Here is a 27,502-nt window from a genome sequence, read left to right as displayed (position 1 = left end):
AATTTCAGGACACCATACTTCTACTACCTACCCAAAATACATAAAGACCCAATAAACCCACCAGGACGCCCAATAATTTCAGGAATAAACTCTATCACCAGTAACCTCTCCCATTATGTAGATCTATTCTTACAAGAATATGTAGTCCAACTGGACTCATATTTAAAGGATTCAACACAACTAATAAAAGAACTATTAAATTTACCCCCTCAAAAGGACAGTATTTTAATTACATTGGACGTATGTGCTCTGTATAACAACATAGCACATAATAAAGGCATACAGGTCATAGATGAAACTCTGAAAAAAGATAAAGAAATCCCCCCAATTCAAAGACAATTTATAACAACAGCAATAGCATTCATATTGGAGAACAATGTGTTTTCATTTGAAGGGTCCTTTTACAGACAAACTAAAGGCTGTGCGATGGGGACGCGATTCGCACCAAGCTATGCAAATCTATTTATGGGTGCATTTGAATCCGTCACCATCGCACAGTCAAAATACAGAGAAAATATAGCCCTATACCGTCGCTTTATAGATGACCTCTTCATAATATGGAGAGGTTCATTAATAGAAGCAAAAGAATTTTTAAAAGAAATAAACAGAAACAGTTGGGGTCTTTCCTTTACATCTAACTATTCAGAGCATACCATCCAATACCTGGACCTACAGATCACCTGTAATGGAACTGGTAATATTACAACATCCACACACTTCAAGACGGTAGATGTCAATAGCTACCTTAAATATAACAGCGGACACCTACCAAGGTGGATACGCAACATCCCATACGGACAATACAGGAGAATCAGGAAAAATTGTACGGCCGATGAAGACTACAAAAATGAATCCAAGACTCTAAAGCAGCGGTTTTTAGAAAAAGGCTACCCAAAAAAACTTATTCAAGATGCCTATAAAAAAACAAATTACCTCACTCAAGAAAAATGCTTACAACCTCAACAAGAAAATAAAATGGAAAAAGAAAGAAAAAATAAATATTTAAAATGGAGTTTAATCACTACATATTGCCAACCAAGAACCCACATAGAAAAATTAATGAACAAATATTGGTTCATTTTGAAAAATGACCCTATCCTAACAGACCATATACCTCAAAAACCAATGGTTATATATAGGAAAAACAGGAATATAGGAAATATGGTTGCACCCAGCAACAAATCCATAAAACCAAAAATAATTAAAATAGACAATCCAAATCTATGGGGATGTTACCCTTGTACAGCATCTAAATGTCTCTGCTGTCAAATCATGAAAAAAGGAGCTAAAACCTTTTCCTCCAAAACCACAGGGGAAACATTCCCAATAAAAAATACCTTCAACTGCAAATCTACATACATAATTTATCTCCTAGAATGCCCATGCGGCACACAATATGTGGGTCGAACAATACAAGAAATGCACTCCAGATTAAATAAACATCGGCACAATATTAAAAATGGCTACATGCAACATAGCATTTCAAAACATTATAATATTCAGCACAACAGGGATCATACAAAAATGACCCTCATCATTATAGACTCTGTTGATAATAAAGACCCAGAAGCAATAACGAAACTAACCAGAAGAGAAAGTTTTTGGATCTTCAAACTGGGCACTCTAGCCCCAGAAGGGCATAATTTAACATTGGACAATGTAGCCAGATAAGATCACTAGGTGTCAGATTTCTATAGAAGAAAAAAATTCCTTTATATAAAAAATCCCTTTAAGAGAAAAAAATCCCTTTAAGAGAAATTAAGAAAAATCTTTTATTTATAAAGATATTATAATACACACATATAAAGTATAAAAATAAACACAATAGAAACATAGAGAACAAAATTTTAAAGAATTATACAAAGGAAAAATAAAACTCTCAAACAGATTTTTATAAAATTATAAAATCTCATTAATTTTATTTTAAATAATTTTTATCATATAATAAATTTCACTATATATTATTTATTTTACATACATAATACCCTTAAAGGGATTTTTACAATTATTTTTATAATAATCAATTTTATGAAACTAAATAAATTTTATCTCACCATACTCTGTATAGAGGAAGCAAAAGTTCTAATTAATGGCACACCCATAAGAATAACACCTGTGCAACCCCTATATATATTTTGTTTGATAAACACTCCTGTTATACCTGAGGAAGGCATTGATTTAATGCTGAAACGCGTTGTATTGAATAACAGGAGCAGTTTGATATATTCTGATATATTTTAATAATAAAACAACTTTAATATTAACGGAACCTGTGGATTGTAAGCGCTCAACAGACCGATAATTTAATCACCTACTACCTGCTCTGTGATAGTCTCAGTGTTCTGCTTAAAGCGCAGATAGCATCATGACCAAGGAACACAACAGGTAGGTCCGTGATACTGTTGTGTAGAAGTTTAAAGCTGGATTTGGTTGCAAAAAGATTTCCAAAACTTTAAACATCCCAAGGAGCACTGTACAAGCGATCATATTGAAATGGAAGTGTGGTGCCCCTGAGGCTCTGGTCACCACATGGTACTGCACCTCAGTTAAGGTGCAGTATCCATCTCAGGTAAGAGGGGGTTAATCACTGATGTTCCACATTCACACTTTACATACAGCTTAGGAGTCTTCTCACAGGGAGGGTTGGCTCAGGGTAGATAGAGGGTGGCCATCATGATGCATGGGACTTCCCCGGTCACGGAAGCCAGCCACCTGGGGGACGGGTTCTACTTCGAAAGCAGTGATTAAAAATCATGGTTATTCCACAAAATATTAATTTCTGAACTCTTCAAAAACATTAAAACATTATTAGTATTGTTGTTTCTAAATGATTATGGACTTGTTTTCTTTCCATAATTTGAGGTCTGAAAGCAATGCATTTTTTTTGTTATTTTGACCATTTCTCAATTTTCAGAAAATAAATACAAAATTAATTGCTTGGAAATTCGGAGACATGTTGTCAGTAGTTCATAGACTAAAAGAACAATTTAAATTTTACTCCAAAAATATACCTATTAAGAGAAAAATCAGAAAAACTGAAGATTTTGCAGTGGTCTCTTAATTTTTGACAGAGCTGCAAGGGGGGGTATTCAGAGTCATCCCCTCCCCCTGTTAGAATTAGAATAAGCATTATACAATCGACCTAGCAGGACCTGTGGTGAAGTCATACCCATGTAACCAGAAGGGTCGGGGCCTCAGCCAACAGAAAAATGTTGCTTTTTGGTATCAGCTTTTTTGGCTGATGCCCTGTCCCTTCTGGTCACATGGGTATGACCTCAGCACAGATCCTGCTATGTCGATTGTATAATGCTTATGTTAATATTAACAGAGGGAGGGGATAAGTATGAATACCCCCCAGATATTATCTGATCCTCAGCTGCTGTCACTCAAGAAGCTGATAATTTTTTAAACTTTACTTTTTTGGATTTCAAAACCTAAACATCCGAGCTGACCACTACAGGTATGTATAGAATCAGCCTGATAGTGCCAGTATAGCACTGGCTTTAGGTTATATACGCAAATCCTGGTGATTGGTTCCCATTAGGAAAACTAATTTGGTCTCCATGCCCCTAATAAACTGTAAAGTATCAGCTTGGTTCTGAGGCTGGGAAACAAATATTTCTTGGCTCTCATGTAAATAATGCATATCCTTTCACAATATGAAGACAAAATACAGAGTTACCAATGCCCACAGGATGAATATTTATGCACAGATGCATACTGACAAAGCTCTTTGTAGATATATACTGTATATACTCACAACAAGGCCTAAAATGCACATAAATCACATCAGTACTCTGCTCATGCATTTATTTATTGCAGTTTACTCACCATTACCTCCAGACAAAATGGGGCATAGTTTATGACTAGAGCTGGACTGATACAACCGGGCAGATTATGTAGAACAAGATCTTCTATTTAGCTTCCAGTTTCTCATGTTCCAGAAGAATTTGCTTCAAGCTACACAAAGTCATGACAAACATAGGAGTATGTCTGCATTTTCTCTTTTCATACTAGAAGTTAATGTAAATGGGAATATCATGCCAAATTTAACCCCTTTAGGTCTGGGCATTTCTTTGTTTTTCAGCTTTTGTTGTTTCCTCCTCGTCTTCTTCTTCGAAGAGCCATAACTTTTTTGGGTTTTTTTGTTGATATCGTCAAATGAGGGTTTGTTTTTTTTTCCAGGATGAGTTATAGTTTTGAATTTTACCATTGACTCAACCATAAAATGTATTGAAAAGCAGGGGGAAAAAAATTCAAGTGAGTCAAAATGGTGAAAAATTAACTTCTGCTATTTTTACATTGTTTATTGTGTGGTTAAAAATGGCTAGAAATATAATTCTCCAGGTCAGTATGTAATGCATAATTTTATAGTTGTTTTTTTTAACTTTTATTTGTTGAACCTGCAATCATCTGAATGATTATACTATGTAGTACAATACCGTGGCTTAGGCGTGCTTTACACGCTACGACATTGCTAGCAATTGCTAGCGATATCGAGCGTGTAAGCACCCGCCCCCGTCGTGTGTGCGATATTGTATGATCACTGCCGCAGCGAACATTATCGCTGTGGCAGCGTCACACGCACTTACCTGGTCGGCGGCGGCGCTGTGACTGCCGAACAATCCCTCCCTCAAGGGGAGGAACGTTCGGCATCACAGTGACGTCACCGCGACGTCACTAAGCGGACGGCCAATGAAAGCGGAGGGGCGGAGATGAGCAGGACGTAACATCCCGCCCACCTCTTTCCTTCCGCATTGCGGCCGACGGCAGGTAAGGAGACGTTCCTTGCTCCTGCGGTGTCACACACAGCGATGTGTGCTGCCACAGGAGCGACGAACCACATCGATAATCAACCATTACCGATTTTTGGTTTTGGGACGACCTTTCCATGGTGAACGATTTTCACCCTTTTTGAGGTCGCTTAAGGTTGCTGGTAAGTATCACACGCTGCGATATCGTTAATGACGCCGGATGTGCGTCACTAACAACGTGACCCCGACGATAAAACATTAACAATATCGTAGCGTGTAAAGCCCCATTTAGCGGGACAGGATTACCAAAATGGCAGTAGGTCTCTGACTGCATGGTGACCCAATTGGTGCCCTGCAATGCTATAGTGGCGACCTATGGGAGTGACATTTTTAATCAAAATTTAGCTCTGACCACTGCTTTAATAGACAGATCTAACACAGCTGTCATCAGATGTATGTGAAGGAAGATATTTTACTGAGTCATCTCCACACCTGGTCACCCCACTGCAGGACCTAGAGCTGCGCCCATATGCACTGAGTTAATGGGAGCCTGTCTTGTCCTGTAATGCTATTTACCTGCATATAACAGGTTAATCTGCAGGTAAATAGTGTTAAAATTATGTCAGGCTTCTTTACTGGTGCAGTTTCTACATGGAGAAAATTAACTGATAGGCGGTGATGCAGAAAGAGGTTACAGCCACTACACTACACAGTCACTGCACTACACAGTCACTACACAGTCACTACACAGTCACTACACAGTGAGCCTGTGGTAACCCTTCCCAGCACATTGATTGACAACCAGCTCTACAGCTGTGTGTGTGCAATGCAGAAAGTCAATCAAAGTGCAGGGAGTGATTACAGTGTGCTCACTGTTTAGTGAATGTTGACTGTCTGCTCCCTGCACTGCTCTTTTGATTGAAAGCGAGCAACCATAGCAAGGATATGTTTATTTTCTGCCTATAACCACTGCTGTAGTAAGGTTAGGTAACAAATTTTAATGCTATTAAAGAAGAACTTCCATCAAAGTTTGTATCCTCGTAATATATTGCAATCATCCTATTATATAGACTGTGGACTTACAATTTCTCAGTATGTTATGTCTCAATATGTGGAGCTAAGTTCACTACATACTCAATGGGGGCCAACTAGGTTATACCCCCAGTGCGAGCCATTCAACACTGCAAGCAGCTCACACTGGGCTGAGCACCGAGCGTACCCGAGCACAGCGAAGCATGCGCAAGTGGTTTGCTTGTGTAAAGCACCAAAACTCAAAAGTCAAAACTCAGTTTTTCTGGAAAAGTCTTTGTTCGGTTTGGACATTGAACACCAAATCTCGGGTTTGCTCATTGCTAGTTGTTATGCAAACATTGTTAAATCACTTTAGAGCTTTCAGGCCTCCACTTGTAATATGTCCAACTTTTAAAGGTGTTGTCCGGTCTTAGGCTATGTGCGCACTAGACCGTTTTTCCCGCGGATTTACCCGCGGATTTGCCCCGGAAATTTCTTGAGAAATGTCTGCAATCTTTGTGCAGACATTTCCCATGAAATTCAATGAGAAAAAAAAATAGCTGTGCGCACTGTGCGGATTTTTCTCAAGAAAATTTCTTGAGAAAATTTTCTCGAGAAACTTTCTTGAGAAAATGTGCATGTCCATTAATTTCCGCAGGTACCTGCGGTATTCCGGGGGTATTCCGCAGGTAGCAATGATGTGCGGTATACCACCGGAATAGCCGCGATTTACCTGCGGTAATGCCCATCGCTGCCTGCGGTTTTGCAGGAAGCGATGTCATTATGCCAGGAAGAGGAGCAGAGGAAACACACGTCACACTCCCTGGACGCCGCACAGAAGCACTTCCGTGCGACCTCCAGGTGTCTGTGCAGTGTGTGTCCTGCTCCGGCCTCGCGGCTGCCTGCACTGCAGGGTGTCAGTGTCTGCCCGCAGTGTCAGCAGCCTGTCACGCTGCAGCGCAGGCAGACACGGACATCCTGCAGTGCTGGGAGCCGCGGGGATGACGATCGCTGCTGTCAGGAGGTGAGATCATTACCTGCTGTGACGATCTCCTGCCTCCTGACGTCACCGCGGTCACTGCTGTCTATGCCCATCTCGCGAGCGGCCCGAGACTGTCACTAGCGGTGACGTCACGGGCTCTCGCGATAAGTCAGTGACAGCGCTGACGTCAGCAGTACAGGAGATGATCACAGAAGGTAATGATCTCATCTATGCTCCTGATGGCAGCGCTCGTCATCCCCTGCAGTGACCTGAGCTGACCTATTGATGTTAGCTCAGGTCACTGCATTGCTCTCCCAGCCAATGGGGAACATTCTGTTTTTCATTGACTGGGACAGCGACTATGGTATGGATCGCCGTGCCCCCCCCCCCTTATTGGATTACGCCGGACGTGGAATTGATTGTGCTCTTTTCAATAAATTGGTTAAAGAGGGAATGTTTTGGGGAGTGTTTTTTCAAATAAAACTTTTTTTGTTGTCTATTTTTTAATTATTACTGACTGGGTTGGTGATGTCGGGTATCTGATAGACGCCTGACCTCACCAACCCCAGGGCTTGATGCCAGGTGACATTACACATCTGGCATCAACCCCATATATTACCCCGTTTGCCAACGCACCAGGGCGCGGGATGAGCTGGGGCAAAGCGCCAGGATTGGCACGTCTAATGGATGTGCCACTTCTGGGGCGGCTGCGGCCTGCTATTTTTAGGCTGGGGAGTGTCCAATAACAGTGGACCTCCCTAGTCTGAGAATATCAGACCCCAGCTGTCCGCTTTACCTTGGCTGGTGATCCAATATGGGGGGGACCCCACGTTTTTTGTTTTAAATTATTTATATAATTTAAAATAACAGCGTGGGGTGCCCACTGTTTTGGATTATCAGCCAAGGTGAAGCTGCCAGCGGTGGTCTCAGGCTGCAGCCGTCTGCTTTACCCTAGCTGGCTACAAAAAATGGGGGGACCTCACGTCATTTTTTTTTAATTATTTATATATTTTATGGCTAAATACAAGGCTAAGCACCCTTTAGGCTACTTTCACACATCCGGCTTGAGCTCTGCGGCTCAATCCGGCTGTGCAAGCTATGCAACGGATGCGGTGAAAACACCGCATCCTTTGCATAGGTTTTTCCTTTGCGGCCAGTCCGGTTTTTGCCGCTTGCGGCATGCTACTGAGCATGCGCAGTGGCAAAAACCGCATGCGGCGGCCGGATGCGGTTATTGCCGCATCGCGCCGCATCCGGCCGCCATAGGCATGTATTGAAAAATGTGCCGCATCGGCCGAATGCGGCGCGATGCGGTTTTTTTTGCCGCACGAAAAAACGTGCCAGGCAACGTTCCATCCGGCCGCCGCATCGGCTACATCTGCCGCATGCGGCAAAAAACGGACGGAACGCAAGGCCATGCGGCACAATGCGGCACTAATTAAAGTCTATGCAGGAAAATCGCAACCGGCAGCAAAAAAAACCGGTTGCGATTTTCATGCAAAGTGCCGGATTGTGCCGCATAGCAAAAACCGGAGGTGTGAAAGTAGCCTAAGTGCCACATGAAAGTCACTAAAGGGTGCCAGCTTAGAAAATGCAGGGAGGTGGAACATTATATAGGTTTTTCTCATCTATCTATCTATCTATCTATCTATCTATCTATCTATCCCTCTATCTATCTATCTATCTATCTATCTATCTATCTATCCATCTATCTATCTATCTATCCATCCATCTATCTATCTATCTATCTATCTATCTATCCCTCTATCTATCTATCTATCCCTCTATCTATCTATCTATCTATCTATCCATCTATCCCTCTATCTATCTATTCATCTATCTATCTATCCCTCTATCTATCTATCTATTCATCTATCTATCCCTCTATCTATCTATCTATTCATCTATCCATCTTTCCCTCTATCCATTATCTGTCTATCGATTATCTTTATTATTTATTGCAGGGACAAACCTGCGGTAAATCCGCGGTAAATCCGCGGCAAATTCGCGGCAAATCCGCTGCAAAAACGCATGCGGATTCGGTGCGGATTTTTTCCGCAGGTCCGGAAATCTTTCACTGGCAGAAGTTTCTCAAGAAATTTTCTTGAGAAACTTCACATTTCTAGTGCGCACATAGCCTTAGGCTATGTGCGCACTAGAGATGTGAAGTTTCTCGAGAAAATCTTCTCGAGAAACTTCTGGGAGTGAAAGATTTGCTGACCTCCGGAAAAAATCCGCGACAAAACCGCATGCGGATTTGCCGCGGATTTACCGCGGATTTGCCGCGATTTTCCCGTGGGTGGTTCCCTGCGGATTTTTGCAGTCTGTACTGCAGAAATCCGTGGGGTACCTGCGGATTTAATGGACATGTTCATTTTCTCAAGAAAGTTTCTCGAGAAACTTTTCTGAAGAAATTTTCTTGAGAAAAATCCGCACCAGTGCGCACAGCTTTTTTTTTTTCTCATAGAATTTCATGGGAAATGTCTGCACAAAGATTGCAGACATTTCTCAAGAAATTTCCGCGGCAAATCCGCGGGTAAATCCGCGGGTATTTTACTCTAGTGCGCACATAGCCTAAGGCTATGTGCGCACTGGGAAATGAAATTTCCTTGCGTAAATTCCGCAGGCTCTCAAAGATCTTATCACCTGCGGAAAAAATCCGCACCAAATTCCGCACCAAAATCAGCATGCGGATTGTCGCGTTTTGTTGCGGATTTGGTGCGGAATTGGTGCGGATTTGGTGCGGTTTTTCCGCAATCTGTTCCCTGCGTGATTTTTACATTAGATTAGGGAAAACCCGCAGCGATGTGCGGAAAAGAAGTGACATGCACTTGTTTTTGCTGCGGGATTTCCGCAGCAAAACATGCAGCTGTCAAATTCTGCCTAGTGCGCACAGGATTTTTTATCTCCATAGGATTTGCTGGTGATTCACTGCAGAGATGTTATGAACATTTTCTGCAGCGAAACAAGCAGCAAATCCGCGGAAAATCCGCGGCAAAATCCGGTAAGTGCGCACATAGCCTTAAGCTACAAATCTGCAGCCATGTGACTGCAGACATATTAAGCCTCACCTCACACTCACTGTGAGGATTCTCCAGTGCCTGAGCCTAGATCAGACAGTCATGTGACCGCAAGTTTGCCATTTGCATACTCCTGGCCACATTCCAACTAGACTATATCCAGCCTTTCGCAATACACTTAGGGGCACTTTGCACACTACGGCATCGCAGGTGCGATGTCGGTGGGGTCAAATCAAAAGTGCCGCACATCCGGCGTCGCAGTCGATATCGTAGTGTGCAAATCCTTTATGATATGATTAACGAGCGCAAAAGCGTCGTTATCGTATCATCGGTGTAGGGTCCGACATTTCCATAATGCCGGTGCAGCGACAGGTACGATGTTGTTTCTCGTTCCTGCGGCCGCACACATCGCTGTGTGTGAAGCCGCAGGAGTGAGGAACATCTCCTTACCAGCGTCCCGGCTGCAATGTGGAAGGACGTAGGTGGGCGGGATGTTTACATCCTGCTCATCTCCGCCTCTCTGCTTCTATTGGCCGCCTGCTGTGTGACGTCGCTGTCACGCCTCACGACTCGCCCCCTTAGGAAGGAGGCGGATCGCCGGCCAGAGCGACGTCGCAGGACAGGTGAGTGCATGTGAAGCTGCCGTAGCGATAATGTTCGCTACGCCAGCAATCACAAGATATCGCTGATGCGACGGGGGCGGGGACTATCGCGCTCGACATCGCAGCATCGGCTTGCGATGTCGCAGCATGCAAAGTACCCCTTACATTGAGCAAAGCTGGATACAGTCTAGTCAGCACATGACCACATGTATGCAAGTCACATACTTGCAAGCACCCGCCCACAATGCGCACAATGTGAGAAATCACAAGTCTGCAGTCACATAGAGTCACACATAGCGAGACTGCAGACTTGTAGCCTGAGATCGGATAACCCTCTTAAGTAGAATGTAACTGCAGGTGACATATCATGCAAAGTTATACCGCTAGGGCTTGGGCTAATGCTATCACTTCCCCATATGATGACTGGGCATGGTGACACTGGACAGCACGCTTCTTATAAAACACATGGCATGTTGAAGGGGGTTTTTCAAATGTGGGGGGGGGGATGGAAAAATACATTTATATTCATTTACTTTTGGTAAGTCCCTTAAATAAAAAAAAATTCTGTATAAGTATGTGAGTATTAAAAATACATATATGTTGTGTCAGAAAACCTGATTTAATATAAATAAAATTGAAAAGTCCACAACCCCGGTTTCCCTCAGCTGTCTAAATAAAAAGTGTGTCTTGTCTAGTGTCAGCTTTTCTCCTCTAATTGGCATTGTGCTGTGGTAACGTCACCGTTGTTGAAGTATATTATTAGCATAAGATGTATCACTGCTGTACAAACAGACCGTAGTTCAGAAGTAATGTCACTGGAGGAGCTTTGCTGAGCTGTACTTGTCACTTTAGTTCAGTGCGGGAGGGATATTATCATGTTACTACAGCTTAATAAAACCGATTATTTCAGCAATGATGCTAATACAAGTTGAAGAGCAAATCCCAGCACGAGTTCAGGGCACTGTTTTATTATTTCGGTATAATTTCTTTCGGCTTTGATCATAGGTTACTTCATATGCATGTTTACCAATATGACTTTTTATTAACCCCTTCACGACCGCGGGCCGTAAAATTACGTCCTATTTTAACGTGACTTAACGACCAGGGACGTAATTTTACGGCCTAAACTTCATTTGATTGCCGTGGCCATAGCAACGGCTTTCAAATGATGTCCCCTGCTGTTTCTTACAGCAGGGGACCTTTGCTTGACCCCAGGGGGGGTGGCATCGCCACCCCCTATCGACGATCGATGTGATTGGCTGTTCAAATCTGAACCGCCAACCACATCGATCGCACTAATTTCGGCAAAAATAATGCCCGAATTAGTGCGATCCTGTAAGATCCAGCTATGAGATGCCGCAGCTGCTGCAGCAGCATATCATAGGTGGACCTCAAACATGCCGCCCCCAGCCCCTGCAGCACTGATTGGAGCGATCGTGCTATGACGCGCAATCGCTCCAATCAGTGTGCAGTGGGGCGGTCTGATCTGCCGGTGGCCGCCCTCCCCAGGCCTGTGCTGCTCTGGGGACCCTCCCCCAACATGGCTGCAGCGTGGAGTGGCTGGTACTTTTGGTACCACGCCACCGCTGCTGCCGCCGCAGACGCCGCCTCTGCTGTCACCGCGCCAGCTCCAAAGGTAAGTATTGCGCTCCGGCGATGGCCCCTGCGCGCTCCCGTGAAGGCCCCTGCGCGCTCCCGTGAAGGCCCCTGCCCGTGCCCCCCCCCAATCTGCCCCCCTACGCCCCGATCTGCCCCCCTACGCCCCGATCTGCCCCCCCCGGCATCCCGATCTGCTACCACCGCTGCTGCTGCAAAGTGAGTACTGTGCTCACTTTGCAGCCCGTGCGCGCTCCCGTGGTGCCCCTGCGCGCTGCCGTGATAGCCCCTGCCGTGCCCCCCCCGCGATCTGCTCCCCCCAACCACCCCCCCCCCCCCCCCGACATCCCGATCCGCTCCCCCTGCGATCTGACTGCCTCCCCCATTATTTCTATTCTGCTTCTGCAGCTCCCTCTCCGGTCTCCCCCTCTGCTCTCCCCCCTCTCCCTCTGCTCTCCCCCCCTCTCCCTCTGCTCTCCCCCCCTCTCCCTCTGCTCTCCCCCTCTGCTCTCCCCCCTCCCCCTCTGCTCTCACCCCCCCCTCTCCCCCTCTGCTCTCCCCCGACGTCCTCTTACCTGTCTTCACCGGCCTGATCACATCTGCGTCCATCGCTGGGTCCTTCCTGGGCATTCTGCTGATCTGCCTGCTGCTCCTGTAAAGCTGTCCATCTCTCTGCCATCTGTTCCTCTGCAGCTCTTCTGGTCAGTGATCCTCCTGCTAGTCCTCTGGGTACTGTGAGTATAACTTTTTTTTTTTTTTCCGTATCCCCTGTCCATTTTTACACCTCATCCGTCCGTGCGTCCCGCCAAGCGCTGATCAGGGATGCAGATAACGGATCGGCATCCCTGCTCAATTTTTGGCGTGACTTTTTTTTCCGTATCCCCGACGCTTTTTGTATCGCATCCGTCCGTGCGTCCCGCCAAGCGCTGATCAGGGATGCAGATAACGGATCGGCATCCATGGTCAATTTTTGGCGTGACTTTTTTTTCCGTATTCACGACGCTTTTTGTATCGCATCCGTCCGTGCGTCCCGCCGAGCGCTGATCAGGGATGCAGATAACGGATCGGCATCCCTGCTCAATTTTTGGCGTGACTTTTTTCCGTATTCGCGACGCTTTTTGTATCGCATCCGTCCGTGCGTCCCGCCGAGCGCAGATCAGGGATGCAGATAACGGATCGGCATCCCTGCTCAATTTTTGGCGTGACTTTTTTTTCCGTATCCCCGACGCTTTTTGTATCGCATCCGTCCGTGCGTCCCGCCGAGCGCTGATTAGGGATGCAGATAACGGATCGGCATCCCTGCTCAATTTTTGGCGTGACTTTTTTCCGTATTTGCGACGCTTTTTGTATCGCATCCGTCCGTGCGTCCCGCCAAGCGCTGATCAGGGATGCACATAACGTATCTGCATCCATGGTCAATTTTTGGCGTGACTTTTTTTTTTTACGTATCCCCGACGCTTTTTTTTATCGCATCCGACCGTGCGTCCTGCAGCGGCCGATCAGTGCACTGCGTTTGAAAAGTCAAATGGCGCTCCTTCTCTTCTGAGCCCCGCCATGCGCTCAAACAATTACTTTCCACCACATATGAGGTATCTGCGTACTCAGGAGAAAATGCACAATACATTTTATGGTGCATTTTTTCCTGTTACCCTTGTGAAAAAAAAAGCTACCTAGTTGAAGCAACCGTTTTGTGGTAAAAAAAATTTTTTTTCTTTTCACGGCTCAACGCTATAAACTTTTGTGAAGCCCCCAGGGGTTCAAAGTGCTCACCAAACATCTAGAAAAATTATTTGAGGCCTCTAGTTTCCAAAATGGGGTCACTTGTGGGGGAGCTCCATTGTTTAGGCACCTCAGGGGGTCTTCAAACCCGACATGGCGTCCGCTAACAGGTGCAGCTAATTTTGCACTCAAAAATTCAAATGGCGCTCCTTGCCTTCCGAGCACTGCTGTGTGTCCAAACATTTGATTTCCACCACATATGAGGTATCTGCGTACTCAGGAGAAAATGCACAATACATTTTATGGTGCATTTTTTCCTGTTACCCTTGTGAAAAAAAAAGCTACCTAGTTGAAGCAACCGTTTTGTGGTAAAAAAAATTTTTTTTCTTTTCACGGCTCAACGCTATAAACTTTTGTGAAGCCCCCAGGGGTTCAAAGTGCTCACCAAACATCTAGAAAAATTATTTGAGGCCTCTAGTTTCCAAAATGGGGTCACTTGTGGGGGAGCTCCATTGTTTAGGCACCTCAGGGGGTCTTCAAACCCGACATGGCGTCCGCTAACAGGTGCAGCTAATTTTGCACTCAAAAATTCAAATGGCGCTCCTTGCCTTCCGAGCACTGCTGTGTGTCCAAACATTTGATTTCCACCACATATGAGGTATCTGCGTACTCAGGAGAAAATGCACAATACATTTTATGGTGCATTTTTTCCTGTTACCCTTGTGAAAAAAAAAGCTACCTAGTTGAAGCAACCGTTTTGTGGTAAAAAATTTTTTTTTTCTTTTCACGGCTCAACGCTATAAACTTTTGTGAAGCCCCCAGGGGTTCAAAGTGCTCACCAAACATCTAGAAAAATTATTTGAGGCCTCTAGTTTCCAAAATGGGGTCACTTATGGGGGAGCTCCATTGTTTAGGCACCTCAGGGGGTCTTCAAACCCGACATGGCGTCCACTAATGAGTGCAGCTAATTTTGCGTTCAAAAATTCAAATGGCGCTCCTTCCCTTCCGAGCTCTGCCGTGCGCCCAAACAATTGATTTTTACCACATATGGGGTATCAGCGTACTCAGGAGAACATGCACAATAAATTGTATTGTGTACTTTCTCTTTTCTCCCTTGTAAAAATGAAAATTTTATGGCTAAAGTAACATTTTTGTGTTAAAAAGTAAAATTTTCATTTTTTCCTTCCACATTGCTTTGGTTCCTGTGAAGCACCTAAAGGGTTAATAATCTTATTGGATGTGGTTTTGAGCAGTGTGAGGGGTGTAGTTTTTAGAATGGGGTCACTTTTGGGTATTTTCTGTCACCTCGGCCTCTCAAAGTCACTTCAAATGTGATGTGGTCCCTAAAAAAATTATTTTGTAAATTTTGTTGGAAAAATGAGAATTTGCTGATGACCTTTGACCCCTTCTAACTTCCTAACGGAAAAAAAATTTGTTTCGAAAATTGCGCTGATGTAAAGTAGACATGTGGGAAATGTTATTTAGTAACTATTTTGTGTGACATATCTCTCAGATTTATGGGCATAAATTTTCAAAGTTTGAAATTTGCGAAATTTTCAAAATTTTCGCCAAATTTCCTAAATTTTCACAAATAAACGCAAAAAATATCGGCCTAAATTTACCACTGACATGAAGTACAATATGTCACGAAAAAACAATGTCAGAATCGCCAGGATCCGTTGAAGCGTTCCAGAGTTATAACCTGTCAAAGTGACACTGGTCAGAATTGCAAAAAATGGCCCGGTCATTAGGGTGTTTTAGTGGCCGGGGGTGAAGGGGTTAAAGTAGGAATTTAGACAGAGGCTCCAGGGCATAGGAAAAAATCCCCTTATTAGAAGTTTTATGCATATTTTATGCTCATTTGATAATACATTTAAGCTACGGTATAACAGGGCATAACAGAATCACGAAACTCACATGTTGACTTGTATCCTTTACATTGTGGTTGCTCTGAGGCTCACCTGATGAGTTACAGATAGGACCAGAAATATTTGGACAGTGACACAAGTTTTGCCATTTTAGCGGTTTACCAAAACAAATTCAGGGTACAACTTTATAATCAATATAAGTTTAAAGTGAAGACTCTCAGCTTTAATATAAGGATATTCACATCCCAATTAGTGTAAACGTTTGGGAATTAAAGCTCTGTAATATGTAGCTGCCTTTTTAACATGGGAGCAAAAGTAATTGGAAAATTATCTCAATCTCTAATGGGCTGCATGGGCTATACCCTCATTAATCAATCATCAATCAAGCAGGTAAAAGGTTTTGAGCTGATTCCAGGTGCGGATTTTGCATTTTGAACACTGTTGCTGTGAAACTACAACATGCGGTCAACAGAGCTCTCACTGGAAGAGAAACATTGGGAGTAAAAAAAAAAGAAATCCATTGGAGAGATAGCAGAAATATTACCAGTGGCCAAATCAACAGTTTGGAACATTCTGCAAAAAAGAGTGACCCAAAATATATTGCAAAAGCAACCCAGGAGTTTTTAAGGGAAAGAAGTGGGATATTCTGCAATGGCCGAGTCAATCATTAGGTCTAAACACAATTGAGCATGCATATTGCATGCTTAAGATATAACTTAAGAGTTCAATATGAAAAAATTCACGGTATCGGTCCCACTGCTCAGAGAGGAGATGGGTGTTATAAATTTAGTAATTTATTTGATGTTATAAAGCCACAACGCGTTTCGGGGGCATGTCCTCCCCTTTCCTCAGGTTGCAATAGAATAAGCAAAATAATTGAACATATATATACAGAGGCATTCACAATAATTAAAATTAAATCCTCCATGAAAATGGAACAATTAAAATTAATTAATTAGACCCTCTCCATATGTAGCTCCAAAATATGGGAGAATTTTTAGTGATACTTCACATAAAAAAGCTTTAATAATTGACAATAGGCCAGGTCTAATGAAACCTATAGGTAACTATTGTTGTGGTCAACCTAGATGTCTGTGCTGCAAATCATTGACCCAGGGTGCACATTCATTTAAATCTAACATCACAGGCGAAGAGTTTCCAATTAAACAATATCTGAACTGTAATACAACTTATGTAATCCACTTAGTAGAATGCCCCTGCGGCCTACAATATGTGGGCCGCACTACACAAATGCTACATAATAGACTAAACAGTCACCGGTGCAATATTCGGCATGGTACAATCACCCATAGCTTATCGAAACACTTTTTACTTGAACATGATAAAGATATGGATACCTTCAAAACAGTGATTGTTGAGCAAATTATGGTAGATGATAGTAAAAGATATTGGAAGTTGGTGGAACAAGAATCATTTTGGATCTTCAAATGCTACACTCCATCCGGAAGGCTTAAATATGATGGAACGGATGAAATAAAACTGCACTTTTATGTTTTTATGCTTCTATTAATTGTTATTATACATTTATAACTAATTTGACCAAGGGGAGTGGGGAATTAATAGTTTACATACGTTATCCAGTCTGTAGTTTTAGAATTTACAGAATTCTTGTAATCTGTATTTATTTTTGCCCCCCTCGAGACCAAATAGTGATTTTAGGATTAAGTAGGATTTTGATATTTTTTACTTTCAGCAAATATATTTTTTTCTGAATAGATATATTAATTACATATGATATTATCTCTAAATTATTTTCAATGTCATTTTAATTGTAGTAAGTTTTTAATCTTATTGCGTTTTAGCACAATTGACGTTTTTTATACGTATATCTTGATGTTTTTTTACATATGATTCTGATCTACCGATTCCTAAAAATTCCCCCATATCCTTATGGGTTTTTGGAGCTATGTATGGAGAGGGTCTAATTCATTAATTAATTAATTAAATTGTTTCATTTTCATGGAGGTTTTAATCTAATTATTGTGAATGCCCCTGTATATATGTTCAATTATTTTGCTTATTCTATTGCTACCTGAGGAAGGGGGAGGACATGCCCCCGAAACGCATTGTGGTTTATAACATCAAATAAATTATTAAATTTACAACACCCATCTCCTCTCTGAGCAGTGCGTTCGATACCGTGATTTTTTTCATATTGAACTCTTAGCTTACATCTCCCTCCAGGAGTTTGCGGGGCTGCTGCAGCCAGAGTAGGAGTTTGTTTCTTCCACTGATGCTGTAATACAGGATTGGTTTGACACCGTTACCGACATCATGAGGATCTTCCGGCCCGTAGGAGGAGTTGCTGTTTGACGGCGGTCCGACAGCGATGTGCTACACGTGTCTTCGGACAACAACTGTGAGAGCGGCTGCACGAATAAGAGCTCCTGCGGGATTGACAAGACAGCATCCATGGCGGTGAGGAACGGTGATCATCGGAACCCCCCGTCAGCATCTTTAACAGTGTTGTACCTGCAGTACAACACTACAAGGTGAGTGTATACTGTACACCCCCACTAATTGAGTTACAACATTTGCACACAGGAGCGCCCTCTTTCTCTTTTTTATTAAGATATAACTTAAGGCAGAAAGACACACAAATCAGCAGCAACTGGAGTCAGCTGCAGTAAAGAAGGGCAGTGAGCCCCATAGGGGTGAATGGACCCCATGACGATCAGGAGGGTGCAAGGTTAGGAAGGGGTTAATTGGTTTACATGGGATAGGGGATATATGGGACTATAGGATTGGTAGAAGGGAGCTGTAAGGGGATTGGAGGGGAGCAAGGAAGGGGTGGGGGGTTGTGGGAGGTATAACAGAGGGGGTGTACGGATTACCTCCCCTTTTGTCGCCGTAAAGTTGTGTCCCCAGGATGTTTGTGCTGCCTGCTGCCATGGCTGACCTTGCTGAGCTGCTGGAGATGGTGCGTGGGGCCTCCGAGGTCCTAGGTGTGGACGCTCTGCGGCAGCAGCTGGCGGCGGTCTGTGGGGCTGGAGCGGTGCTGCCTGCTGCTCCTGCGCCCGGGCCGCTGCTACGTGCTCGGCGGGCGTGACCGCCGGAGCGCTACTCCCCCAGCTGGAGGGGGAGAATGAGATCCAGGAGCCCCTGCGGGGACCCTCCGGGGCGGCGGAGCCCTTCAACTTACCAGGGGGAGCTGCCGGCCGCCGGGAGGAATCCTCGTCGGAGATCCCACGGGTCGGGGGTGGGCGGAGCCTCGGCGAGGCCCGCTTCCGGTCCACGGCCTGCACAGCCCCAGACCGGAGCGGCGATAACGGCAGCCCCCAGTGAAGTGCCGGCTGGGGGTGGCGCTCGGCGTTCCAGACCAACGGAGGAGACTCCCTGCAGGCTGCAGGGGAGAGCTACAGGACGGAGGGCGGGAGCGGATGGGAGCGGCAATGTGGGGAGATCGGAGGAGGGGTACGGATGAGATCCATAATTACGGTTCCCCCCAGCGAGGATCGGGCTGGGGGGTGTTCCCAGAGAGGGTCAAGTTCCGCACGGCCTTCCTGTAGTCGGCAGGGAGGGAGCCCACTGAGAGCGACGGGAGAAGCGGCGGCGCAGCAGTAGGTCATGAGTACGGCGAGGAAGGACGGCGGCAGGGCGCCACGGCAGGCAAAAAGGAAGAGGTCTAGCAGGAGTCGCCCGGAGGAGCAGGGTGCGGTGACCGTGGGGGTTGACGGCCGCCAGGTGCGGGCTGTCCCCTCGCTGGTCCCCCCTGAAGACTTCGGCAGCTCGTCAGACTCCGGCGAGGAAGAAGGAGCAATGGCAGCGGCAGGTCGGACAGAGCGGCAGCAGGAAGATCGTGGCACGGCTGTTCCGGCGTCGGTTCAACGGCAGCCTGGTGAGCGGACGACAGAAATGTTTCATGCTGTGGGTAGCGCGGGCGGGGGTTCCGTCGCGGGAAGCGTTGCGCAGGGGGCGAGTGCGGTCGGACAGTCTGGTTTACCGGGCCCGGAGTTTTGGGGGCAGCTTTTGGGGGTGTTGCAGGGGTTGTCTGCGGAGCGGGTTAGTCGGATTGGGCCTGGGGCTCCGGTAGGGGCGTGGGTGGGCCCCACGGAGGTGGTGCAGACAGAGGCGCCGGTGCGCGAGGTTGCGGCGCGGGACCCGACCTCGGCGGCAGGTGCGGGACAGGCGGCTGGTGGGGCGGCTGACGTGGGTGCGAGTAAGGAGGCGGAAAAGGAAAAAGAAAAGGAGGATGAGGTTGTGCGTTTGGATGATAGGTCACGGAGTGAAATTTATGTGTGTTTTGAAGGTCAGTTAGGGGTTCATTTGAAAAAGGAGGTGAGGGAAAAAATTTGGAAAGGGGAGTATGTGGAAATTTTTTCCCTGCTTCCCTTGGAGAAGTTTAATTTGGATAAGGTGAAACCCAGTGATACAAAAAAGGAGAAAGAGGATGAAGAAAAACGAAGGTATAGGTTGATCCCGAGGACGTTTACTAACTGGCTACAGGCCTTTGCGATCTTAGCCAGCGTGATCGGGGAAAAGGAGCCGGAGCATTGTTCCGTCCTATTTGGTTATATGGACGCGATAGGGGAGGCGTATAGAGTGTACGGCGGTTTAGGGTGGCTAAGATATGATGAGCAGTTCCGGCAACGGAAGGCTCTGCGGCCGGGTGTCCAGTGGGGCCACAAGGATATTTCTTTGTGGATGCGGTTAATGACGGCTCCGGCTCAGCCCTTTCGAGGGGGTGCCGGGAGCCCGGGTGCGAGCGGCGGGTCCCCGGCTGGACAGAAAAAGGGGGCTTGTTGGCAATATAACGAGGGACAGTGTAAGTTCGGGGCCTCTTGTCGGTTCAAACATGAGTGTTCCGGATGTGGAGGGTCCCACCCCTTGGTCAGGTGCTTCAAGAAAGGGAAAGGAAAGGCGGGGGAGGGGTCTGGAAAAAGGGAGGACGCCAGTGAGGGTAGAGGCGATGCTTCCCTATTTAAATAGATACCCGGATGTTCGGGCGGCGGAGTTGTTGGCACGTGGTTTTACGGAGGGCTTTCGGATTCCGTTTGAATCTGAGGCGCCGGTGTTTCGCCCGGGGAACTTGAGGTCCGCAAAAGAACATCCGGCGGTGGTGAGGGAAAAGCTGCAGAAGGAGGTGGAGTTGGGGAGGATGGCGGGCCCATTCCAGGACCCGCCATTCTCCGATTTACGGATTTCCCCCCTTGGGGTGGTACCTAAGAAGGAGCCGAACAAATTTCGGCTCATTCATCATTTATCTTATCCGGCGGGATTGTCGGTGAATGATGGGATATCACCAGAGTTGTCGGCGGTATGTTATGTATCGTTCGATAGGGCCTTGGAGCTGGTAAGGGTTGCAGGGCGGGGGGCCCTGATGGCAAAGGCGGATGTGGAAGCAGCTTTTCGTTTACTCCCGGTGCATCCAGAGAGCCTTCATTTCTTAGGGTGTATGTGGGATGGTGAATACTATGTGGATCGCTGCCTGCCGATGGGCTGTTCCATTTCGTGTGCTTATTTTGAGGCATTCAGTACTTTTGTGGAATGGGTAGTCAAGGAGGTGGCAGGAGTCCATTCAGTGATTCACTATTTGGATGACTTCTTTTGCGTGGGTCCGGCGGGCTCTTCGGTTTGCTCCTTGTTGTTATTCACGTTAGAGCGGATCGCGCGGAGCCTAGGTATTCCGTTGGCAAAAGAAAAAACAGAAGGGCCGGTGACGGCTCTATGTTTCTTAGGTATCGAAATTGATACACTGGCAATGGAATGCCGGTTGCCGGAGGGGAAGCTTATGGATTTGAAGGCGTCAGTGCGGTTTTTGTCTCAGGCCAAGAAGGTGCGGTTGCGGGATTTGCAGTCAGTGCTCGGGAAATTGAATTTCGCTTGTCGCATTATGCTGATGGGGCGGATATTTAATAGGAGACTGGCGGGCGCAACCGCGGGGGTGAAAGCGCCAAATCACTTTGTCAGAGTGATAAAATTGATGAAAGGGGATTTGTTGGTTTGGGAGGAGTTCTTGGACCGGTACAACGGTCGGACCCTTTGGATGAGCGAGGCATTGTCCAATAGCCAACTGGAATTGTACACTGATGCGGCTGGGGCGACAGGTTTTGGAGCAATTTTTCAGATGCGCTGGTGTGTGGGAAAGTGGCCACGGCTTTGGGTGGAAGCAGGTTTGGTAAGGAATTTGGCGCTGCTGGAATTGTTTCCCATTATTGTAGCGGTGGAGTTGTGGGGCCCTGTTTTTTCTGGACGAAGGGTTTGCATGCATTGTGACAACATGGCGGTGGTGCATTCCATCAACGCACTGTCGGCAAAATCCCCGCCGGTTGTGGGGTATTTAAGGCATCTGGTGTTGCGTTGCTTGGAGTTAAACATTTGCGTGGTGGCTCGGCATGTGCCAGGGATTCGAAACGAGGTGGCTGACACGCTATCACGGTTTCAGTTTTGCAGGTTCAGGAAGCTGGTGCCGGAAGCGGACGCGGATGGAGAACCTTGCCCGGACTGGCTGTGGGACCTGGCATCGGTATAGCATTTGAGGGAATTCGGAGATCGGTGTCTGAGGCTACTTGGTGCTGATATCAGGCGGTGTGGAAGGAATGGGCAGAGTTGGAAAGTAGGGACTTCATGGAGTCGGGTTACAAGGGCCGAGTGTTGGGGGTCCTGATGTTAATTAGTGGGGACTTTTCAGAAGGTCGGTCCATTTCGGTGATTGGTTGCAAGTTGGCGGCGTTGGCCTTTTTGTTTCAGATGCAGGGGGTTCGGGACGCGACTAAGGATTTTCTGGTGCGGCAGGCAATGAAGGGTTTTCGCAAAGGGGCCCAGTCGCGTGACAGGAGGCGGCCGGTGTCATTGCCATTGTTGGTTCGTTTAGTGGGGATTTTAGGGGAGTTGTGTTCGTCTCCTTATGAGCGGGTGTTGTTTTCGGTAGCTTTTGTATTGGCGTTTTTTGGGGCCTTTCGCATTGGTGAATTGGTCAGCCCGACTAAGCAAGCGATGGGTGGTTTGCTGTTGGAGGATGTAATGCTGGGGGAGGATAGAGTGGAATGTCGGCTTCGCTTTTCGAAGACGGATCAGAGGGGCCGGGGGCGCTTAGTAGTGTTGTTCGCTTTACCGGGGCACCAGTTGTGCCCAGTGGTACAAGTTTCAGAGTTTTTAAGGGTGCGCGGCGGTTACCCTGGCGTTTTCCTTAGACATGCGGACGGATTGGCTTTGCCGCGTTACCAATTCAATGCGGTGCTGAAGATGGCTTTAGCACGGGTGGGGGAGGAGCCACGTGAGTACGGGTCTCACTCCTTCCGGATTGGGGCGGCAATGGAAGCCGCCAGGTGGGGTTTGAGTGAGGATTGTATCCGGCGGATTGGGAGGTGGGAGTCTTCCAGGTTTCGCTTTGTACATTAGGCCTCACTTGGTCAGGTGATGGTTCAGGGGTGGGGGATTCCTGGTTTGCGTTTTGATGCTGGTATGTGATAATTTTTCTTGTTCTGTTGCTGTTTTTATTCGTGGTCTTTATATTTTGTAGGGCCATGCCTTGTGTGGATCCTCGGGCACTCCTATGTGTATTGGGGAGCGTTGCGAGCGGATGTGCGTCGTGACGGTCGGCAGCTTGGAGTGTCGGTGTCGGAAGCCCGAGTAAAGTGGCTTGGAATTCGGGGCATGACCTGGGGTAGAGTGCGCCCAGAGTGGCTTATTATAGCCGTATGGATCGTGACCCGGATGTGTTAATTTTGCACGTGGGTGGGAATGATTTGGGAGTAAGGTCGGCAAGGGAATTGAAAAGGGACATAAAGCTGGACCTGTTACATTTGTGGAGGGCGTTCCCGGGCATAGTTATTGTTTGGTCGGACATCATAGCTCGGACGCAGTGGCGTTTTGGTAGGTCGGTGGACCGTATTAATAGGGCTCGGAGCAAGCTGAACCGGGCAATTGGCAGGTTTGTGGCGAGAAATGGTGGGTTGGTGGTGCGGCATAGAGAATTGGAGGAGTCCACTGAGCAGTATCTAAGGAGAGATGAGGTTCATCTGACCGATGTGTGTCTAGATTTATGGATGTTGGGTTTGAGGGATGGTCTGGAGCAAGCAATAGGGGTGTGGGGGGCCCGGGCCAAGTAAGGGTGTCACTTGGCCGGTCTGTGGCGGGGTGATAGGTCCGTCAGAGAGGTTGGGAGTACCGACAGTCGGTTTGTTGGTACGAAGTCGCTCAAGGGGAGTGGCTTCGGATTGGATGGGAACTTGTGGGCGGAGGTCCCGCAGGTTCTGGGTAGAGGTAATTAACGATGGAACATTGTTACTCCTCACCTTGGGCCGGGTGGTCACGGCCAAGGTGGTCCTCTGGGCCGGTTTGGAGGTTACGGCCGGGGGGTTAGGAATGATGGTTGGCCTCTCGGACGGATCTATCGGTGTTTCTGGTTATACGGGTATATATGTATAAGGTTAAGTTTAACAATTGAGTGGCATGTTGAGCCACGAGTTTTGGTATACATATATACGGTAAATAAAACTGTGGCCATTTATGCAATAAAGTCGTGGTTCTCGTCTTTATTTAGGTAGATATGGTACGGGGGGTGTTTAGCATGGTAACCTGCTTATCCCTTATAGATGCGTCAAGAAGGGCAGTGAGCCCCATAGGGGTGAATGGACCCCATGGCGATCGGGAGGGTGCAAGGTTAGGAAGGGGTTAATTGGTTTACATGGGATAGGGGATATATGGGACTATAGGATTGGTAGAAGGGAGCTGTAAGGGGATTGGAGGGGAGCAAGGAAGGGGTGGGGGGGTTGTGGGAGGTATAAGAGAGGGGGTGTACTGATTACCTCCCCTTTTGTCGCCGGAAAGTTGTGTCCCACCCGCCCGCCCTGATATAAATGTATATAAAAAAAAAAAAAAAAACATATTAAAAAAAAAAAAGGAAGAATGGAGAATACAAGGTTGATTTGCCAATTTGTTGTTGTCACAGCGGGGTGATAGGTCCGTCAGAGAGGTTGGGAGTACCGACAGTCGGTTTGTTGGTACGAAGTCGCTCAAGGGGAGTGGCTTCGGATTGGATGGGAACTTGTGGGCGGAGGTCCCGCAGGTTCTGGGTAGGGGTAATTAACGATGGAACGTTGTTACCCCTCAGGTGGTCCTCTGGGCCGGTTTGGAGGTTACGGCCGGGGGGTTAGGAATGATGGTTGGCCTCTCGGACGGATCTATCGGTGTTTCTGGTTATACGGGTATATATGTATAAGGTTAAGTTTAACAATTGAGTGGCATGTTGAGCCACGAGTTTTGGTATACATATATACGGTAAATAAAACTGTGGCCATTCCTACAATAAAGTCGTGGTTCTCGTCTTTATTTAGGTAGATATGGTACAGGGGGTGTTTAGCATGGTAACCTGCTTATCCCTTATAGATGCGTCAAGACCGGCAAAGCAGCACAAAGGAGGAAACCCTGCATTTGATGAAGCAGTAAATTTCCAGCAGATCACAGGCAATAGATAGATTAAAATTTCCTCTTTATTTTCAGATTAAAAATGACAGACGGTATCCACAGAGATACATAACTTCATCCATTTGGATGAAGTTATGTATCTCTGTGGATATTGTCTGTCATTTTTAATCTGAATATAAAGAAGAAATTTTAATCTATCTATTGCCTGTGATCTGCTGGAAATTTGCTGCTTCTAATTTCTATACCTGGGACGTCCGTACAGGATCAAATGGTATACTCCTATAAGCTTTGAACTAACAGTGGTGAGCTGGAAAAACATTTTCTGCATTTGATGACATTCATGGCTTCCCGACTTGCCTGCAAAGGATTCTCTACAAAGTATTAAAAGTAAACATTTTTTTTTTATGGTAAAGTTACTTTTGAGCCCCTGAAGGGAGGAGGCTTCGAGAAAAATGGGTACAATAACTAAATATTTCACAGGACATTTTTGTTCAACCCCTTTACTTAAACCGAAGTCTGCACTTCAATTGCATCTCAGTTTCATTTTAAATGAAAAATAGCAGCATACAGAACCCAAATCAAGAAGATTGATTATATATTATTATATATGGACCTAATCTTTATATTCGCTAAACCATAGGTCTAGATTTGTAGCTTGCTTTGGAGACTTTGGTAAAGCAAAGAAACGCACCTTTCTCAGCCATTACCATCTCTAAAATGCAGGACTGACACCCTATATATCTAATTTGACCTATGTGGTGGCTCTGAAGCTGCTCCATATTTTGAAATTGAACCTAAATGTATCTTTACTATTATTTTTGCATCTACCAATACATGACCCAAAGGTTGCTCTCTAGACTCAAATAAGAGAACGCTACTAGAAAGTTTTATCTTGGGTCTATTCTTCTCTTCTCCCCAGTCATCCGGGATTTAAACTAACTGATGAACTTCTCGTTTTTACTGATGTCCCAAAAGGAGACATATATATATATATCAAACAGACAGACCTGCACATCTAAAGGTGGCTTTACACGATACGAGATCGCTAAAGCGATCTCGTTTGGGGCACGGAATTTGTGACGCACATCCGGCCACTTTAGCGGTCGTTCTGTGTGACACCTATGAGCGATTTTGAATCGTCGCAAAAACGTTCAAAATCGCTCATCGGTGACATGCCCCCCTATTCCCAATTATCGTTGCTGCTGCAGTAACGATGTTTTTTGTCGTTCCTGCGGCAGGACACATCGCTATGTGTGACGCCGCTGGAACGACAAACTTCTCCTTACCTGCGTCCACTGGAAAAGGAGGAAGGAAGGAAGTGGGCGGCATGTTACGGCCGTTCATCTCCTCTGCCCCTCCTTTTCTATTGGGCGGCGGTTCAGTGACGCTGCTGTGACGTTGCTGTGACGCTGAACAAACCGCCCCCCTTAGAAAGGAGGCGGTTCGCCGGTCACAGCGACGTCGCTGCACAGGTATGTGCATGTGACGCTGCCGTAGCGATAATGTACGCTACGGCAGCGATCACCACATATCGTGCCACCGACGGGCGTGGGTGCTATCGCTATCGTGTAAAGCGGCCCTAAGGTGTGAACAGGTGCTAGCTGAAAACACAATATGACTAAAAAACACATACCGCTACACTCTAAAATTCTAACAATGAATTTCTAGCAGCTTGCTCCTAGTGTGCACAGCTCAGACCCTCATGTCAATCACCTCATGGTCCTCTTCTGCATCCTCCTATTCAAATTACCATTAACTTAGTTGCAGATCTTCCTAGAATCCAAGGGTTCACTATTACCTTGGTCAAACTGGACCATTTCTTCTAATGTCGTTTTGTTCCATTATAAGAACTTGCATTTGCTTAGTTAACCTGAATGCAAGAATTTAAAAATCTGTTTTGATATCTCCTCAGCTTATCACCTCCAGAAGAAATGGGCAAACTAAGAGAATCATTCCATGGAGTATTATTTACAATTTTTCTCAAAATACCATCAATATACTGTAAATGACCAAATTTGTATTGTTAAGGGGGTGTTACACGCAGCGATATCGCTAGTGAAAGCAGCCGCCCCCGTCGTTTGTGCATCACGGGCAAATCGCTGCCCATGGTGCACAAAATAGTTTAGAGCCGTCACACATACCTGCCTAGCGACGTCGCTGTTGCCGGCGAACCGCCTCCTTTCTAAGGGGGCGGTTCATGCGGCGTCACAGCGGCGTCACTAAGCGGCCGCCCAATAGAAGCGGAGGGGCGGAGATGAGCGTGACGTAACATCCCGCCCACCTCCTTCCTTCCGCATTGCCGGCGGCCGCAGGTAAGCTGCAGTTTGTCGTTCCCGAGGTGTCAAATGTAGCGATGTGTGCTGCCTCGGGAACGATGAACAACCTGCGTCCTCCACAATCAACGATTTTTTAAAAAGGAACGACGATAAGGTATTTTCCATCGTTAACGGTTGTTCCTTGCTGTCACACGCAGCGACGTCGCTAACGAGGCCGGATGTGCGTCACGGAATCCGTGACCCCGGCGATATATCATTAGATACGTCGCTGCATGTGACGGGGC

The sequence above is a fragment of the Anomaloglossus baeobatrachus genome, chromosome 3 (genome assembly GCF_048569485.1).
Source record: "Anomaloglossus baeobatrachus isolate aAnoBae1 chromosome 3, aAnoBae1.hap1, whole genome shotgun sequence".
Lineage (NCBI taxonomy): Eukaryota > Metazoa > Chordata > Amphibia > Anura > Aromobatidae > Anomaloglossus > Anomaloglossus baeobatrachus.
Note: the sequence above shows the minus strand (reverse complement) of the source record.